The 20419-nt window shown below is 43.9% G+C and overlaps 1 protein-coding gene across 1 annotated transcript in view; it reads right to left on the reverse strand.

Moving 5' to 3' along the window:
* The window catches only part of FRMPD1 (FERM and PDZ domain containing 1), a 70325-nt gene that overhangs the window by 33966 nt on the left and 15940 nt on the right, over positions 1 to 20419 (reverse strand). Inside the window, exon 2 of the mRNA XM_066616018.1 lies at positions 11882 to 12011. The gene's annotated coding sequence lies outside the window, so the exon portion shown is untranslated. The remainder of the gene's footprint in view (positions 1 to 11881; positions 12012 to 20419) is intronic.

Here is a 20419-nt window from a genome sequence, read left to right on the forward strand (position 1 = left end):
CTGACACAATATACAGGGCAGGGGTGTTTTTGCAAGGATTCCCTGCCTCCTCTGGGGAGCCATGGTTCATGGTTTGGGAACTTCTGGTGTGGATGCCAAGACTGTGCATTGAAAAGTCTTTAGTTCACATCTCAAGAATGGATGTGCCCAAGGTCCATTCACTTGGTTGCACTGAGTAGAACACCATTCATCTCCACCCTGTATATGGGAGTATTAATATTTGTCTACCTTACAGAACCAATTAAAGGACTGCTGAAATTGTATACGTGTTCAAAGCACTATTTAAATTATTAGTAGTAGTATTGATGAGAGTCTTGAGCATAAGCATTGTTTATGTGACAGCTGCACATTAAAAACTAGAGGCCTAGGGCCTCTAGTCATCAGCGCCATTGCCCTGACATTTTCACATTATCTATTTTACTGTCTTGATAGCTTGTTATTACATTATTGGGAAAAAAAATAGCCATAAGGTCCCATGACACAACCTCAACAGTACAGCTGTGTTGCTTTGCAGCAAAATTCCAATAAATGGACCCATCAGCCAGAGGACAGTAATGATTTCAAGCAATTACGCACGTGCAACTTTGGCTCCAGAACTGGAGCTGCTCAGATTTCAAATTCCATATACTATACAACAACAGATTTGTACCAGATCAATTCATTCAAACTGTAAATGTTCAACAGTTAGCCTGCTGAAAGCTATATGCACAGAAAACTCAACAAGCAAAATGCATTGTCCTAGTTTCTGACGGCAGTCTGTCTACTTAAATCTCCTCCAGGCATCGCAGAGTCCCATCAACCAAGTTAAGCCAATGGACAAAGCAGCCCCATAACAGCTGAAATGATATTTTAATGGGTATGCTATAAAGATTACTGGATCAGGGGAAGAATGAACAAAACGATTAAAGAATACAGATGATGTTGGTGGAAATAGGAAAGCAGGGGGATGGGCAAATGTTCTCTAGTCTAGACAGATGCATCTTCAAACTGATGTTGCAAGCCAGCCTCCAACAACCTTCATTATCAACCAAGTCCAATAATGACTTTACAGTAAGAGTGGCAACTTAGATGCAGTGTCAAAATCAGCCTACACTAAACACGTACAGCTGTTTGCTTCCCCAGGTAACCACTATTGAAGAAGGCAGGGGGCACCATCTGAGGTCACCCAGTGCATGGCTCCGGGCCAAATCCCTGCCCCATTAAATTCCCTGCAACTTTGCTTGAGGAATGTGTTGCTCTTGCATACTCCTTGCTGCATACTTGAAGGTCCATCTGAGTTTTGGTCCAAACTGGATTAACCTTGAGCTTCCATGGGAGCTCTCCCAGGTCCTGCAGAAACTGCCCCTGATTGGTTACAAATTATGCAGGGGATGGATAGAGTGGATTGAGGGATGTTCTTCTCCCTCTTGCACAACACCAGAACCATGGGACATTCACTAAAACTGAGTGTTGGGAGAGTTAGGAGAGTCAAAAGAAAATATTTCTTTACCCAGTGTGTAACTGGTCTGTGGAACACCTTGCCACAGGATGTGGGGATGGCATCCTACCTAGATGCCTTTAAAAGAGGATTGGACAAATTTCTGGAGAAAAAGTCCATCATAGGTTACAAGCCATGATGTATAGGTGCAGCCTCCTGATTTTAGAGTTAGGCCACCTCAGAATGTCAGATGCAATGGATGGTATCAGGATGCAGGTCTCTTGTTGTCTTGTACACTCCCTGAGGGATCTGGTGAACCACTGTGAGATACAGGAAACTGGACTAGATAGGCCTTTGGCCTGATCCAGCAGAGCTCTTCTTATGTTCTTAACCCGTTTCCTTCCTCTGCTCCACCCCCATTTGCTACTTCTGTTCAAGATCAGTCCCTTTCAGGCTTCGAATAGCCACATGGTGGGCTCACAGCCTGGCTGCAAGATGCTAGGGTGGGAAAGCGAAGAAGGGTACAGCTTAGTCCACCAAATAAAGGTTGGCTGTCAATTGCCTCTCAGGCCTCTATAGAGCAATTTCATGAATATATAAGATGCATTTCTGTACAGTACTGTACTTAGAAGGACAAAACACAAGTGGAATGTTTTATGAAGGCGGCAGCAACAATGCTCACAGGACACAGTGTTTGCTATCTTTCTACATAAATATTATATACTATCAATCTCTTCCAGGAGGGGATGAAAATGCTCTCCACTGGTTTGCTACGTAAGAGAGAACAAGTTGTATAGTGCACGTTCAGTACAACTACTGTCTCATTTTATTGCATCCAGCACACAGAGGCATAGAGTGCAATATAAATAAGGCAAGAGTTGTTTGGAAAACCTCCCTACATTAGAAATGCTGGCTAGTTGGAGAATAGTTACAGAGACTGGAGACAATTTGGGTGTAGCTGAGTGGGAGATTGAGGGATCTGATTCATAGAGCAAAATCCATCAGGAAGGCCTTCAGAAAAGTCTCCACAGAAATGAATGGGCAGCTCTTGTTTTATTAGCAGATATTTGATAAGTTATCACCTACTAAGCTTTGCTTGCTACAAACAACATTAGGGTTCAGTTGGGGAGGCACTAGTTGATGGCTCACACACATGGGAGAACCCATCTGGCCAACTCCGCAAACCCCAGTACCCAATGGCAGAAGTATCCATGGGGGGGGCAGGGCAGGGTTTTGCCCCAGGGGCCACAGCAACCTGATGCCACTGCTGCTGTCTGTCCAGGACTGTCTATGCCTAAAGAACAGTACAATATCCTCATTCGCACAATGCCTTCAGGTCATACAGATTTCCACAGTGAATGAGACATTATACGGCTTTCCTTCAAGGCCCTTTACCATTTGAACCATGATTAGTGACTGCAAAGAACTTGGCGTTTTCTGTGGTGGCACCCACATTGTGAGGCCCCCTTCTGGAACTGGCCCTTTCCAGGTATTTCACAGACAGGTGAAATAAATCTTTTATTCTGCAAGGTATTTATTTGATGACAATTCAGTTGACCCACACTTATTCCTCAGCTTGGCTGCTGTGGTAGTTTCTATTATATACAGTTAATTGAAACTACTGAACTTTAAATTTATGGATGAGGTTTTAGAATGTTTTGTTTCTTTCAGACAGTCAGTCAAAATGGTTTACAACCAAAGGCCATCAGAAAAACAAGGCTTCATTTTAGGGCCCAAGACAGAGAACTGCTGTATATACAAATCAAATGACTATAACCATAAATATTACTACGGATTCAAAAACCAAGGAAGATTATTATGTAGCAGAAGAAGCTCATAGGCCATTGTGAAGATGTCCAATATCAAATGATCTCCATGATACATGATGGCACCTAAATTAAATATACTTATTTCTAATTTTTTGGTGGCTACAGCAAACTTAGACTTCTCACGGGTAGAAAATTTGCCCAAGTCATTTGACAATAACAGCAAAAAAACAAACCAGAACTTGTTCAACATCTGAGCCATAACAGTTCAGTACCTATCCAGAGACAAAATGCTGTCTAAAATGCTCATATACTTTCTATAGGAATACAGCTGGAAATATCCTCAGTTGTGTTTAGACAGCCTGCACACATATCCTCAAGGAAAAATGTCTAGCATTGGCCAAACTGAGCACTAGCCAAAGACCCAGCCAGCCAGAGCAACCCAATGAGCACCGACCCCAACTGCTAGTAGTAGTGGTGCAAGTACACCATTGAGGGCACCTGGCATGCGCATCTAAAAATGGAAGTGTCCCATGAGAGGTCCCTGCATCATTGTGGAGCCTGTAGGGGGTGCTTGCATTGGCCAGTAGCAGGGAGAGAAGGAGACATGAGCCTCTTAGAGTCTTGAGTGGTTTGCTCCTGGGTGATCTTGGTTTTCTGCCAAAAGTCCTTGCAGAGACTTTGGGGAGGAAATCCACTGGTAAAGTGTGGAGAGTAAATGGGGAGTGGGACGCAGCAACCACAGCTAAACATTCTCCAGATTCACCAATAGGAAGAGTGAGAGGAGCCGTCATCTGCTGTTGCCACTTGAAGACGTTTTCAAGGTATTATTAATTTCTACTCCACCTTTCCACTGCAGCATTCAAGGCAGCATACAACAAAGATAAGGCCGCCGCCACCACCATATTAAAACAAATCCTACTATATCAATGATATTGGCTGAGTTCAAATACAAATGTGAAACCATGGTTTGTGCTAACCACAGTTAAGAACCCACACTAAAATTTGAGACAAACACAACAGGCTAACAATGATTTGGCGCTGCTTGTCTGTCTTATGTTTCCCCATGCATTCTGGGCTCAATCTCATAAATTCATTCCCATCTCCATGGCATAGCAGCCTCTTGAGGTAGGAAAATAGTCCTAATGGTGGATGGTCAATGGTAAACTGAAACACAACTAGTTCTCACAAATGTTGTTTGCACGCCAGTTTGCAAAGCATGGTTTCAGATCCTGGTTTGTCAGCCCCAAGCAAACTGTGGATTGTCACCAGACTCAAGTTCAGACACAATGTGAAACCATGTTTTAGCTACACAATAGTTTTGCATAACTTTTGAACCCAGTCTTTGTCTGGAAATGCAATCTTGCCTAGGTTTTTTTTCCCCCTCAGGGGAAAAAAATCAGTCCACAGAAATAGCTGATCTGGCTATGATCCATTTTGAACAGATGGTACCTTTTAAAAATGCAGGTAGCCTGGAGGATTCCCTGTCTTAAAAGGTGCCTTTAACAAAGCTCACACTTTGATTGGTTTCTATGCAGTCTCATATTCAGCTGTATGCCACACTTCTGTGGGCAGATCAAACACAAGTAATTGTGCTTCTCACCATTTTGATTTGCTGTCAGCTGATAACTGCTCCATAAAGCATTTTCTGGATAAATTATCTAAATTTTTTAAAAACTGGTTAAAAGTACTGAAGTTAGTGCTTTGCTTAGCCTGGCCTTTTGTCGTGATGGGGTGGAGGGAGCCATGAAATCAGTGCCTCCCTCAGTTCTCCTGATCTGCCCCTATGCCAGGGCCAAAAGTGGTAGACTCTGCTACCAACAGGAGAGCAAAGCAAGCCAGAGAGAAGCCATCCTGAACATCCATACCTGTCTCTGATCAGATAAGGTGGACTCAGTAGACTAGGGCAGGGGTGCCCTGCCCTGGGGCCACTTGCAGCCCTCGAGGCCTCTCAATGTAGCCCTCAGGGAGCACCCAGTCTCCAATGAGCCTCTGGCCCTCCGGAGATTTGTTGGAGCCCTCACTGGCCCGATGCAACTGCTCTCAGCGTGAGGGCGACTGTTTGACCTCTCATGTGAGCTGTGGGCTCCCTCCCCTGATTGTTGTTTCACATCTGTGATGCAGCAGCGGCAGCGAAGGAAGGGCCAGCCTTGCTTGGTGCAGGGCCTTTTATAGGCCTTGAGCTATTGCAAGACCTTCATTCATTCATATAAGTTCATCTTTAATATATTCATTTATGTAAACTTATGTAAATTTATTCAAATTTTAAATGTAAATTAATTCCCCCCCCAGCCCCCGACATAGTGACAGAGAGACAATGTGGCCCTCCTGACAAAAATTTTGGACACTGCTGGACTAGGGAATGACAATCGTAGGAAGTAAACTGGCTAGACCAGGGCTTTTCAAACTGGGGCGTCACAACGCCCCAGCCTGTGGGCCCTGGTCTCTGCCCCCTTAAGGGGCAGGGGCAGCCTAGAGACAGGGAGGAGGCATGGATCGCATCACTCAGGGGGCTGCATGGGCTTGGATGCACTTACCCAAGCCTCCTGCAGCCTCCCTGGGGTGTGGGGAGCCTGGTGCGACCTTTGGCAGGGCTCCCCATAGCAGTGAAAGTAAAAGCGGAGCGATCGCGAAGCTGAAGCGGAAGTGGAGCAATCGCGAAGCTGAAGCGGAAGTGGAGCGATCACTCCGCTTTTACTTTCACTGCTGCAGGGAGCCCTGCCAGAGGTCGCACCAGGCTCCCCACACCCCAGGGAGGCTGCAGGAGGCTTGGGTAAGTGCACACAAGCCCCTGCAGCCCCCTGAGTGGCGCGATCCTAGGGATTGCACTGCTGCCTTCCACCCGCCCCCACTGCTTTCCCCCCCACCCCTGCAAGCACTTACAGTGGCTCAAACTCTCTATGAGAGTTTGAAAACCACTGGGCTGGACCTAGTGTTTTTGAAGAAACCAGAACACAGAATCCACAAAACGATCCAACCGCCTGGCCTTGTGGTCTTTCTGCAATGACGCCGATGTCACAGCATCTCTGGGAAGCCTCTTTCCACTTAAACTTCATGATGATGCTTTCCTTAAGGAAAGGGTATGGGAAAAGAGGAGGAAACAAGGGAAGCTCAATCATCAAATCTTTACTATGGGAACCTACTTCACCTGCCACCATTGCAGCTGGTATTTCCAAAGGTGGACACTAAAAAAACCTTTGAAAAGGGTTCTGGACTGTTTCTAAGATTATACATTGTGTTGGCACCACCACACTTTTCTATGTATTATTTGCTCACAAAAAAACTTGAGTATGAGAGAAAGAGGAAGCCTGGTGGCTCCCTGTTGCTTAAATGGATTTAGAACCAGAAAATCTAATATTTTTTCCCCTGCCATAGTAAGCATTTGCTATAGTGAACCCACAAGAAATTTAATAATTGGGAATCTGTTCTATGTTAAAGACATTCATTATCCACTTACGTTTCTGCAATCTTTTATCAAATGCCATCACTATAGTTCCATTATAGGGTATGAATAGCTGCTTTTTTTTTTTTTTTTTTGCAGAGAGCACTAACATTTTTGTTTTGTTTTTAAAACCACCAAGCCCTCTGTAGGTTAAAGAGATAAGGGCCATGTGACCTTCATATAGTGACACAGGTGTCTTGCAATCTGATAACTAAGAAGGGGAAAATGTGGGCTGCAAGTTCTCCTGGTATTTCATTAATACAGAAACTGCTCAACAAAGTGCCAACCCTGCGTGGCACATCTTTGGTGGTTACAATGCCATTTGTCACCTGACCATCCAGTTTTGTACTCACTATTCAGTACTGTGTTGGTGTGATGAACATAAATATATTAATTTAACAGTCTAATATAGTGGTTCCCAAACTTTTTTAGCACCAGGACCCACTTTTTAAAACAATAGCTTTACATGTAGCTCTACACAAAAGCCTGTATTTATCCTTTTTAGTATGGTATGGACCGTCTTCTGGAGCATATATTGAGCTCTACATACATTGGATCAGGATCATGCTAACTGCTTTGCATACCCCTTCACTTGGCCTTTGATAAGTGCCAGAGCATGTTTGCCTACTCATGAATAAACACACATGCACACCTCAGTTTCACTTTCCATAGGGCTCAATACAATTTCCTTGTCAGTTATCTGCTTGTCAGTTTCATGAACCACCAACAATCAGGTTGAAACCCACTGGTGGGTACTGTCATGGAAAAGTAAGAGTTAGGGACTACTTCACTTTAAATAGCAATTGAGAGATTTTTCTCTCTCTCTTGATCTGGGGTGATTGAACCTATAATTAGGAACTTAAAAACATCTGTGAGGCTAAAGAGGAAGGAGGAGGAGTGAGCTAACTTACATACTTATAAAGCCTCCCCCAGTTAGTAAGGAAGGACTGAGCTTTCTTGAGTTCTGCTGAGCTATTGTTAATTCTTACTTTCCCATGACAGGTACCAACCCACAGTTTGGGAAAAAAACCAGTCTAATATATTCTCTCAGGCCATATTTATATAGCAAGCATCTCTCACTCTTGAATTGCAGAGGGGGGCTGTAAAGTCTATTGGTTAACCATCATCACCACCACTGAGAAAGAGCTGGCTCCTTATCAGTTTATGAAGAATTGCTTAGCCAGGTGGAGAAGAAAGGAAGGATCTGCTCCACAGGATAGCAGACAGAATGAAGTTTACAGTAGAAGGATTGTTTTTCTATACAGTTAATAAAAGGTGGTATTCTGTGTAACTAATACATACTAAGAACTGGGTTTTGTCTGTTTAAAAAGTAAATGGAGTTCTGGACCTGTGCCTTTGGCCTTTCCCTTAGCCATGCCCCTCCACCAAAAGCAGGCAGGTAAAAACGTCCTTATGCCATGCCTTCGTGCAAAGTCATCATGGTAGACACTTGTACACAAAATCTGATGAGACAGGCCAGCCCATCAACTTCAAAAGGAGTTTGGCCAAATAAAGGCAAAGGAAGAAGAAAACGACACCAGCTGCCGGGGGTCAAAAGAGCACTGAACATTTGCAAACACAGTGCAAGTGTTGAGCAAAGTGAGTATTTTTCCCCAGTAGTGTAATCTGTTTCCCCAGTACTGCAATCTGTTTGGCTATATTGTTTGCTGCCTTTTCAAAGCAGATATCAAAATCAGAGGACATTTGGCACGGCCTGATACAAATCACAGCCCTCTCCCCTGTGGCAATTAGATAATCATTTAATGTGCTTTCCTCTACTACAGATGCTTTCCAACACGCATCTACTGTCCCAAGTGGGACAGTAAAAACAAAAACAGGTTATTGAAAGAATACAACATGCATAGAAAAGGAGGGGAACAGGAGCAACTTCTTTGGGAACAGGTTGGCTAGCTGGGAAATGCTCCAGCCCACCCCTTAAAACAGCCCCTTCTCAGCCTGGTGGCTGAATACAATCCATATCAACATCCATCTTGGGGTGCCAACCAAGGTCATGATTAATCCTTTTCCCTTCTTCAGAGATCCTAAATAAATAAAGCTGCATCCATTCTATGACCTATAAATAGGGCATATTGAGCTGACTAACTTCCAAGTTAAGCATGAACTGATTTCTTCTGTTACAAGTGGAAACTCAGGAAAACTCAAATTTTCAATATAAATTAATTCTTTTTCCCCCCCGACCCTCAACACAGAGAGATGATGTGGCCCTCCTGCCAAATGTTTGGACATCCCTGGCGTAGACCAACAATTTTCAATTGTTTTCATTCCATGGCACACTGACAAGACACTAAAATTGTCAAGGCACACCTGCAGTTTTTTTGTCAACTGACAAAGCACACTACACTGTCAGTGGGGGGCTCCCATCCTTCAATGACTCTACTAATAAATGACCTCCCCCCAGCAGTTATTCCGAATCCTGACCCTGTTCCCGGGCAGTGAGAGTGGCCCCAGGCTGTTTGGTTCTGTGCCATTTCTTTAGGAGGAACAGATCCGCTTAGACCAGGGGTGTCAAAACTTTTTGACAGGAGGTCCACATTATCTCTCTGACACTGTGTCAGAGGGCAGGAAAAAAAGAATTCACACTTCAAATTTGAATAAATTTACATAAATGAATATATTCGAGACAGAACTTATATGAATGAATGAAGGTCTTGCAATAGGTCAGGTCTATAAAAGGCCTTGCACAAAGCAAGGCCAACCTTTCTGTCACTGCTGCTGCAGCATCACAGATGTGAAACAGCAAGCAATGGAGGGAGCCCTCATCCCACAGCTCATGCAAGAGGTTGAACAGTCACCCTCACACTGAGTGCAGTTGCGTTAGGCCAGTGTGGACGCCAGCAAATCTCCAGAGGGACAGCGGCCTATTGGAGACTGGGGGTTCCCTACGGTCCAGATTGGGAGTCCTCGAGGGCCACAAATGGTGCCCAGGCCGGGGTTTGGGCACCCCTGGTTTAGACCCATTGGGGCTGCTGCGGCTCTACCCAGCAGAAGGGGAATTACTTCCCCCTGCCTCAGGCTGACCCACAGCCATTCCAAAATTCACCCTGGATACGGCACAGGCCAGCTGGCCTGCCTATTCCAGCACATCAGTATGGCGTTGGTAGTGACTTATCCATAGACAGTCACATCTACCAATTACATTTAGATAATGTTGTGTTCCTTTCCAATCCCAACAACTCTATTGGATTTGCTTTATCTAGATGATGTATTTCTCTTCTCTGGGCCAAGGTTAGGCTACAAAGTGCAATTCTGGGCAAAAGAAACCACTGAATTAAGAGTAAATCCCTGCAAAGGGAGACAACTCAGCACTTCAGTGGGTATTGATCCACGTGTCATGATCTTTCCAAAGTTCCTGTGGTTAAGAGGCAGGACGACTTTGGTTTGCTTTGCTTTTTTCTCCTCAGTACTTATGGTCAGGTCTTTGCAACACTGTTGTCAGCTTCAGCCCCTCCAACAGTAAAGTTGGGGCTCCTGTGAGGATCAGCAGGGCAGTGAAAACAGGAAAATTCACAGAAACGGCAAGTATTTCCATGTGATTAGGGGACTTCACAGGCACACAGAAGACAAAAATAAAACAAAACCCTGATAAGGGCACAAAGCCTCCCACAGGAGCAGAGCATTAGAAACACTTTAAAATTCCAATAACTGTGAAAGCAAAGGGGAAGAGAATGGATCAATTTTCTCTCCCCCCCCCCCCCCAATTTTCAGGATGAAGATGCTCAGCAAGACAATGAGATCAGTACTCATTGTTGGGGATGGGCTGTGTAGCAGCCCTGACACCCTCCCACATATAATTGTAGTGCTTAGGTTCAAGTTCTGGATTGGCAATACAATGGGTAGATAAATTTCCTTATTGTAACACTCAGGTTGGGGGCTGCCCTCACTATCTTCCTGCAATTTTTCCTTCCCAAAGTAATCACTTTTAAAGAGGCAGAGTCCCCCACCTTTCCCAATAAGTTTACATAGCAAAGTAATACAAAAATGGTTCCCATTGTCATACATTTATGATTTCAAATGTGACAGTTAGACTGGGAGACTTGTGATGTTTATTTAGATTTAGATTATATAACTGTCACAGTACTTATTAGAGCTGGAAAGAGATGGATGAGGTTTTAAATTAAGGCACAGAATATGTTAATTTGCAGAAGAATAGTGGTTTTGCACATTGAGAGCCAGGATGAACCAACTCTTACAGAGGTGGGACTTAGACCTGGAATATCCAGGTTCAAATCCCCACTCAGTCATAAAGCTTCCTGGGTGACCTTGGGCCAGTCTATCTCTTAGCCTAACCTACCTCACAGGGTTGTTGTGAGGACAAAAGGAGAGGAGGAAAAATGTACATTGCCTTGACATCCTTGGAAGAAGGGTGGTATAAAAATGTGAAAAATAAATAAATAAATGTGTGTCCCAAATTGGATGAGGTGGATAAAAGGAAAAGAAAACGTAAGTAAATATAACTCAGTAACTTCCACATATTGTTTAAGAGTTCTAGCTCGGTGGATGGAAGTGAGTTCTCCCAATCCACTGGGTCAGCTCATGAAGAGTTACAGAATACGTATGAACATTCCAATTGCTCAGAAGTGTTTTTAAAAGGCATCAACGCACAAGGGCTAGAATCAGATGGAAGTGTAAGAAAGGTGAGTCTCTTCTGTCACAACAGCTGTCACAACTGAGAGGTCCATCTGTGCTTGTGTGAGAGGTATACAGACAGATGGTGTGAATGGGTATCTAATTAGAATATGAAGTGAACCAAGCTCAGAGAAGGTATCACAAATGCCTATTCAATGTTTATAGGTCTCCTTTGTTTATATAAGTTGTAATACATCAAGTATGCTACAACACTATTACTATGTGCAACACTGTTCTCCTTCTACAGGGGTTGCTACCTTTCCATACAGCATAGCAATTGTTAATTACTGGAAATGACTACTCCGATGTTTGTCTGTGATGTTAACTTCCTGGTGTGTATGATCAATGTGGTTATATTAGAGAGGCCTGAATGAATCAGCTATGAATGATAAATACAGTACTAAACATGTCAAGTAAGATTTTACAGTATGAATGAACCTCTACCAACAAGCTTGTGTGGATACAAACTTACAGACAAAACCAGAGAGAGAGAGAGAGAGAGAGAGAGAGAGAGAGAGAGAGAGAGAGAGAGAGAGAGAGAGAGAGAGAGAGAATGGAATATGTATACATACATGACTAAACTGAATCAACAATCCTGCCAAGACTTACGTGTGTGTGCTTCACATCAGCTTTAACACAGCCAAGTTATTCCCGTGCTTAGCATCTTGCAAGATCCCAGCTCAGCCGCCCGCCCTGGATATAACCAGCCTGGAAGACATGGGTTCATTCGTTTTTCAACCTGTGGTGGGGGGAAAGATTAGCACAGGGTTCAGGTAAGATCTTCAGTGGTACATGGTTCAATTCTCCTCTTCCACTTGTGCCCAACAGACATTGGCATTCCTGGGAAGCACTGAGAAAAGAACGTAAGAAATGCCTTGTTGGATCAGGCCCATCTAGTCCAGCACCTTGCTTCCAATGGCAGGCAGCCACAGTCTTCTGGAAACTCAAAAGCAGGGCATGAAAAAGGGTATTCCAGCAACCGTTTATTTATTCCTACCTAATAATCAAAGGTATATAACTTCTCTACATGGAGGTTTGTTTTAACTGTTGGGAATAATTCTTGTGGCTCATTTAGATAGCTGTTTCTTTAACACCACTATCCATCATCACTTTTGCAGGAATGCATTCCATAAGTTAATGGTAGGTTTAGGTTTAGGATGTATTTCCTTTTGTCTGTCCTGAACCTTCCATGTCAACATCAGTGTGCCCGAGTCCTAGGATTATGAGAAGAACTATGTCGTATCTATCCATTCTCTCTACACTTCATGGTTATATAAGCAGTCCCTCCCCTTGGCTGTCTCTTTCCTAGGCTAACAGCCCCAAATACTTTTGCTCCTTATTTGGAAGAAAATCATTCCAATCCCTTGATTATGAGTTATCATTGCAGTATGGAAGCCAGTCATGTAAGGAACCATCACAAAAAAGCAACAACAATCAGACAGGGCTTTGAGGATCCAAGAACCCATCAACCTACCACTGTAATTCTATCCAGCCATACTGCCAAGAAGTATGCATACTGCCTATTTACTATTGGGAGTCCCAGCCTCTACTATGAAAGCCCTTGTACCTAAGCCCAAGTGGATGTGGGCTAATTTTGATTACTAAGAGGCTTGAAAAACATTCTGTACATGCTCAGTGGTACCTTTCATCACTACTTAATGAAAATAAGTAGCGTTTCCTATGAACATATTTTAATCAGGAACCAAAAATAAGAGAGAACCCTTTAAAGTCCTAGTAGCAAGCAACTAGTCATCTGCAATGGGGCTGCTCCTACTTCTTTGCATGATAAGAACCATCTATTGATTCCTTGGGGGGCAAACATCATGTGTATTATCATCAGCCAAGCAGGTATAAGCCTACTTCTGCAGTCAATCTTCTATGCTGGATTGAAAAGACTGCCTCTATTATTCTCCCTGCAGAAATGGCCACTGCAGGATTTCTCATCCTTCCTTTCCAGGGTCACTAGTTCTGACTGAATCCAAGCATAAGCCTGAGATGGTTTTTTCCACTCAATTATCATCCTTGCCAAAACCAGTACAAAATTCATTCCCACCTCTAATTACTTTGAGATTTTCAAATGTATTTTTCACATTTTTACACCGCCCTTCCTCCAAAGAGCTCAGGGTGGCATACACAGTTGCTCCCCTCCTTTTGTCCTAATAACAACCCTGTGAGGTAGGTGAGGCTGAGAGAAAGTGTCTGGCCCAAGGTCGCCCAGGAAGCTTCATAGTTGAGGGATTTGAACCTGGATCTTAAATGAAGAGCCACTTCTAGCTGAGGCAGATAAAACAATGTTACAAAATTGAAAACAACCATTTTCCCACCACACCATGCTGGTGCTACCCCGCCAGTGACAACTGATTGTTAAAAATGGATATTTGTTCTGCCGCTTCCCCCCCCAACTCCTAAAACTACAGCTGACAAGCTTAAAAGCTTTTGTGATGTTCCAGAGATACACTGCCTGTGATAATTACTGATTGAAGGCACAGGATGCTCTTCTAACATCTCAAGGACATGAGCTGCAAGAACTGTGAAATCCCATTTGAGCCAAGCCCTTGTATTAGCTGCACTGAAAGAAATCAAGAAGTTATTTGAAAACCAACATCAAGCAGCTCAGAAGACAAGTGGTTCATCTCCAGAGCCCACCCTTGTGTGGTGCCATTGTGTGCACTCTCTTTGCATTTCCCAACTTCCAACAGTGGTGACCAGGTACCTTTGGGGGGCATAAAAAGAAATTACAGGGGTTTCCACTAAGGGAAACCTTCCCCCCCCCCAAAGATACATCTCAGCAAAACATGGGACAGTGTTCATCATAGCCCTGCAGGAGTCACGAATTAGTGCTCCAGTTTGAGTTCCTCCTTAAATATTTGGGTAGTAGGCTCACTGCGGGCAGAGATCCATCTTGTCATACTCTGAAAAACAGCAGTGATCTTGATCTTAATCAATCTGCTTTCTGGGATATTTTGAGGACTGTAAATGCCACTACTTCTTAGTAGGCAACTTGCACTAAGAGAAGGATGGGGGGGAAATGCAGTTCTACTAAGCTGCTTGGATCTCTCAGCAGCTTTTGATGACAACCTTCATGGATTGCCTGCAGGAATTAGATGCTAGAGATATTGCAGATCATTGGTTCTACTCCCAACTCTCAGGTAGGTGCCAAAAGGCTTTCATCCCATGCAAATTGTCCAACAGAGTGCCACAAAGTTGAGTGTTGTCTCTCCTGCTATTCATTATCTACATAAAACCACTGGATACAGTTATCCAGAGATGTGTAGAGTGAAGCACCATCAGTTATGCTGATGATCCCCCAACTCTGCATTTCCTTTTCAGCCACTCCAGGTGTAATCTGAATGGAGATAAGTGATGGCTCGAATGAGAGCAAATAAACCAAATTCTGCTTTGGATGGGGTTGCACACCCCCAATAAGGATTGTGAATGCAGCCCGACTACCTAGCTGTCAGAGATTCTCTGGAGTTTATCATTTTTGACCAATTTGTCAACTGAGCCCTCTCACAGGAGATACAAACCTTGACACTTGGTACCTTCTAGACCAGACTACCGCAATGCATTCTACATTGGCCGTCCTAGTTGGTTTTATTGGTCCAGATCAGGGGTGCCCAAACCCTGGCCTGGGGGCCATTTGCAGCCCTCAGGGACCCCCAATCTGGCCCACAGTGAGCACCCAGTCCCCAATGAGCCTTTGGCCTGCTGGGCACTTCCTGAAACCCACACTGTCCCAACACGACTGCTCTCAGCACAAGGGCCAACTATTTGAACTCTCACATGAGCTGCAGGCCGAGGGCTCCCTCCAAGCCTTGCTGTTTCACATCCGTGAAGCAGCAGCAAAGGAAAGACTGACCTTGCTTTGCTCAAGGTCTTTCATAGGCCTTGAGCGATTGTGAGACCTTCATTCATTCATTTGTTCCATCTCCAGTATATTCATTTGTGTAAATTGATTCACATTTTAAATATAAAATTAATTCTTTTTTCCCCGGCCCCTGACACAGTGTCTGAGTGATGATGTGGCCCTCCTGCCAAAAAGTTTGGACACCCTTGGTCCAGTTTGTAATGACATGTAATGATAACTATCTGGTCCTAACTATATTACACCAGAATTGCTTCCAGTGACTACCAATGTATTCCGGAGTTGAATTTAAGGTGCTAGTTTTGACTCTTCACCAACTGGGTTCAGGGGACCTTAGACAACACTTTCCCCCACAGGAGTCTCCTCAGCACTAATTGTTTTGGATAGAACCCATTTGTTCTCTCTCTTAGGCCCAGCATGTCCTGAAGTAAATTGAGACTGAGACCCTGCTTGTACCCTCAACAGTTGTGCAAAAGGAAAAAAGTTGACACTAGCAGGTGTAACTTTTTTTCAGCCTTGTATGACAAGCTGCAGCTGCTGAAAATCCCTCTTCTCCACCTCAGGAAAAAAGGTACCACAGCCCTTTATTCATACTAGAGTTTTTGTATAGAAAAGTAGCATTCCCCTCCCGCTCTATAAACAAAAGCTTCTGGCACAGTCTGTCCACAACAGTCAGAACAAGACAGACCGGCACGGTAGCTAACGTGCAAATCTATCTGTTCACCACAAAACAATGCAGTTTCTTTTGTTTGCTAATACAGTACAGTACTAGACAAACATGCTTTCTTCAGGAATTCTTCATAACAAAATAGATTTAGCTAAATTGCCACTTGGCTGGATTTGTAGACTTTTCTGAAGACTGACCTAGACTTTTCCAGTAGTACCTACGTGATGGCTTCTGACTAGAGATGGAAGGACAATTTGACTATAGCCCAAAGCTATGCATGTGTGCTCAGAAGGAAGTCCTACCAAGTTTAATGGGACTTAGGGCCCAATCCTATCCAACTTTCCAGCACCAGTGCAGCTGCAATGCAGCCCTGAGGTGAAGGAACAAATGTTCCCTTTACCTTGAGGAAGTCTCTGTGACTGCCTCCCCATCACATGATGCAAAGCATGCCTCATTGGTGTAGCTGCACTGGCACTGGAAAATTGGATAGGATTCGGTCCTCATTCCCCAATAAGTGTACATAATATTACAATCTTAGACTGCAACCCTATTCACATTTTTGTGTAAGGCTGCAATCCCATATACACTTATCAGGGAGTACATCCATTGAGCTCAGTGGAATTTACTTGTGCATCCCATCAAACTCAGGACTTGCTTCAGAAAAGACGTGCATAGGATTGAACTGTCAGTCAGAGTGCTTACGCCTTCAACTTATAGTCCATTGTTCCCTCCCCACTTTCAGATTTGGTGGAAGGCCCAGTTAGCTTGGCAGTAAAGTAACATATTGTAGGACTCAACAAATAGTACAGTAACTGCAAAATTCGGAGGTTTTTAGTGTCTGTAGAATGATGGGATTTACTCAGATTGAAATCAGTCAATTGATTCAATGCAAAAACAGGCTCCTTCTTTCTAAATATAAATGCAACATGCAGGAAATCCATGTGGTTTGCTGACACACAAGCAAGGAGTCATCCTTCTCAGAAGTTTTAGCCTTTGGCACTTGCTGCAAGAACTTCCATTCCAAGCGTCACCATAAAATATAAGTTACAAGCTTGGCAACAACTCTGTTGCACTTAGGCAGGGGAAAAAACTGAAAAGGATTTGAGAAACAAAACAGTTTAGCATGCGTAGGACTGTAGCCTAAGATGGGGTAAGAGCCGTTGATGTTTTCTAAACAAGCATGAATCTTTCTGTCCTGGAACAAGTTTGGAAAGGGGATGGAGGATTCTGCAGGTTTTCAGCACTGTTCATAATGAACTGGACAAAATCTAACTGGAATGGGTACAGACTGGCTAGTCCCTGAGACATCATCAACATACTCTACCAATCCCTAAAACAGTTTTTTCAACTGTCCTTAAAACTTTTATGAATAAGTGAGGGAATCAATGCGTAAATGCATGTGCACCACTTTACTATATAGGTTATATTGTTTTCTTTTAAAAGGCAGACAGCTTGTCAGGTGCATAAGGAGGTGTGGCTTGTCAGGTGTTTGGCTTGGCAAGCCACCTGCCAACTTTGAATTTGACTTCCTGGTATGCAATACAACCTGTAAAGCTGGATTAACACTGTGGGTGAAGAATCTGCTGAGGCTATCCTTAGAATCCCTGTTTGGGATCATTCAAACATCACATACTTTTTTGGATCTTTCTAAGCCCCGCTTCTGGTTCCAACCCTATCCCTTTTACCTTGATGTGCAACATCCTTTATAGATGGTTCACTTGTCTCCTTTCAGCAACAACTGCATGGAATCTCTCCTGTTCTTCAGATGCTCTCCATCTCACGATCCCAGCAAAAACAACCCCTCTGGAACACATGCTTTGGTGGTTACTAATCTCCTTAACAGGATTAGATTCTGAATTATTGCATCAATTACTTATCTCGTAGTTTCCCCCCAACGTCCTAATTTTGCTTACTTTGGTATGGAGGAACAATTCACTCTGGCATATGAAAACAACAACTGTGTGATCATGGCTGCGTCCAAAAGAACTTTTTCGTCACAGCAGCGAGACAGAATCAGACTCATTCTGGCACAGTTTAAAGAATAAGCAAGCTTCATCCTGGAGGAGGAGGAGTTTCTGAGCTGCTGGCCTAATTATGGATAATTAATGGGGTTTCATCATGCTGTCATCTGGGCCAGCAGCTTTGTAATGCAGAAACAAAGTGGTATCATAAAACCATCTGTTACTGACAGTACTACCTCTGCCTCTCTTGAAGCCTTGACTGCTATCGGAGCTGCTACATTGTACAGTACAGGCAAAGTGCATTTTCATCCATGACATGATCCACTTCATGAAGAAGCACCCATTAGAGTCTCTACATAACAAAAGCCTCTGGGTGGCTATAGCAGCTGGTATAATGGTTCCCAAACATTTTAGCACCAGAATCCACTTTTTAAAATGACACTGTATCGGGACCCATCTAGCTTTACAAGTCTTTAAAGTTTCATTTTACCAGCTTCTCAAACCCATTTTTATCCTTTTTTACTATGGGCCGGGGGGGGGGGGAGAGACAGCCTTCTGGAGCATTTGTTGAGTCCATATTCATTGGATCAGGACCATTCTAGTGGCCTTGCATTCCCCTTCACCTGGCCTTCGCCTGGAACCCAAGGCACATTCACCTATTCACAAGTAAACACTTACATGTGGCTCAGTTTCACTTTCCATTGGGGTCAGTACATTTTCCTCATCAGTTTTGCGACCCACTAAAAAGTGGGTCTTGACCCACTGGTGGATCCTGACCCACAGTTTGGGAACCACTGAGCTACTGGATTGCTGAGCTGCTACAGCAACTCCTGGAGAACTCCTCTCATCAGTGGGGCAAGTTAATGTAGCCATGCCTCTATCCCTCTCAGCTGTTACAAGGTCCAGACATGGGACATGAACTGGTGGGCAATGTTCTGAAAAGGGTCAGGAAGGGAATCATCCACAGGTAGTTGCAGCAGCTGTCCATCATGCCAGTGTTAAGACTCCTGCCATGACAAGGGCTTATATATTAGCCTGGCACTATGGGATGGAGCAGCATTGCTGCAGCTCTCATGCTGCCACATAGGAAACCAGACTTGGAACACAGCCCACCAAAGTCTCATGCAATAGATATCTACATATGTTTAGATATTAAATCATTGGTCCGGTCAGGCTGGTATTTCCTGCCACATAGCACACCAGAGTCATTGGCATATATCAACACAAGGTGACTGTTAATAGTGACATGCAATGACACACGATCTCACTGAAAGGTGTTTGGACATGCAAAGACAAGAGAGAGGAAGTCAGCAGCCATGATACCAACTCTGCTGCAGACAACACTGCACCACCAGTATGTCTGGAAATGCTAGAGGGAAAGCACCTTTGACATGGCTGGATGACAGACACCTTTTGAGCAAACAAAACTGGAGTCCAAATCAGGAAGGATCTTGTGGCAACAAAACAAGAGGTCAGCCAGCTTCTTTCCATTCACTGGCACACAGCTGCCCTAAAACAAGCTACTGGGCACATCCTGAATGTCAGACACCTGACCGATATTTTCCAAGAGCAGAATGATTAGTTCAGAGCAAGGCAAGCAGAACCAAGACAAAGCTAAGAGGAGAAAGGAGGGCTTTAGCAAACGCCTGTCACACTCGAGGATGTTTACGTTCTGGTTGACCAATTGGACTATACACTAGAATGGACAGGTTTAGTTCTGTGACATGCTTCTGCATAAAGAGCATTAACTACAGCATTGTGTGTACACAAACCCAAGCTATGATATTTAGAATTGTTTGCAATAACTTGTGCATCTAGTGGTTTGCAAGTCAGTCCCACCAAGATTCATGGGGCATTCTCCCAAGTATGCACACATCGGATCATGATGCTTCCTTTTCAGGGAAAGGTAATAGGAAACAAGCCTAGCATCACCGGAGACAAAAATTCCATCCTGAGAAATTCAATATGAGAGGGGGGAGGGAAACTAAATACGTAATCTTCAAACACCCTTACTAGGGAGTAAGGGCCCAATCTTAAGCAATTTTCCCGCACCAATACAGCTGCAATGCAGTCGGTATGGGAACAAATATTCCCTTACCGTGAGGTGGCCTCTATGACTGGCCCCCCACCACAGGATGCAGCACACACCCAACTGGCATGGCTGCATCAGTGCTGGAAAGCTGGATAGGATTGGGCCCTAAGTCCCACTGAACATAGCGCAGTTTACTTCTGAGTAAACACACATTGGCGTGCACTGCATGTAAAGCGAGTGAGAGATTCACTGTTTAAAATCATTTGTTAAAAATAAGCTGATATGCCAGGAAAACGGACTGGAATCTCTATGAGGGGGTCGGGTGCTTCCTATGACTATGCATTCCCCCACACCCGATTCATTATGCACAACTGGGATACCACACTGTTGTCACTGACAAAATTGAGAAAAGTTAAAATGCAACTGGGCACACTTTGGTTGTGGCAAAAGGCCCCGAGGGGTCTGGTTTATTTCAGAACACAAACACAGGAGATAATAGAAACATCAACTCCGAGGTCACATTACAGGAGAGCCATGGAACACAATTCTAGGGGAGGATGCAAGAGCCGGGATGGAAGGCAATCAATACGTTGCCTTTTATAGGGTTTTTGGTTCTAAAAAT

The sequence above is a fragment of the Tiliqua scincoides genome, chromosome 2 (genome assembly GCF_035046505.1).
Source record: "Tiliqua scincoides isolate rTilSci1 chromosome 2, rTilSci1.hap2, whole genome shotgun sequence".
Lineage (NCBI taxonomy): Eukaryota > Metazoa > Chordata > Lepidosauria > Squamata > Scincidae > Tiliqua > Tiliqua scincoides.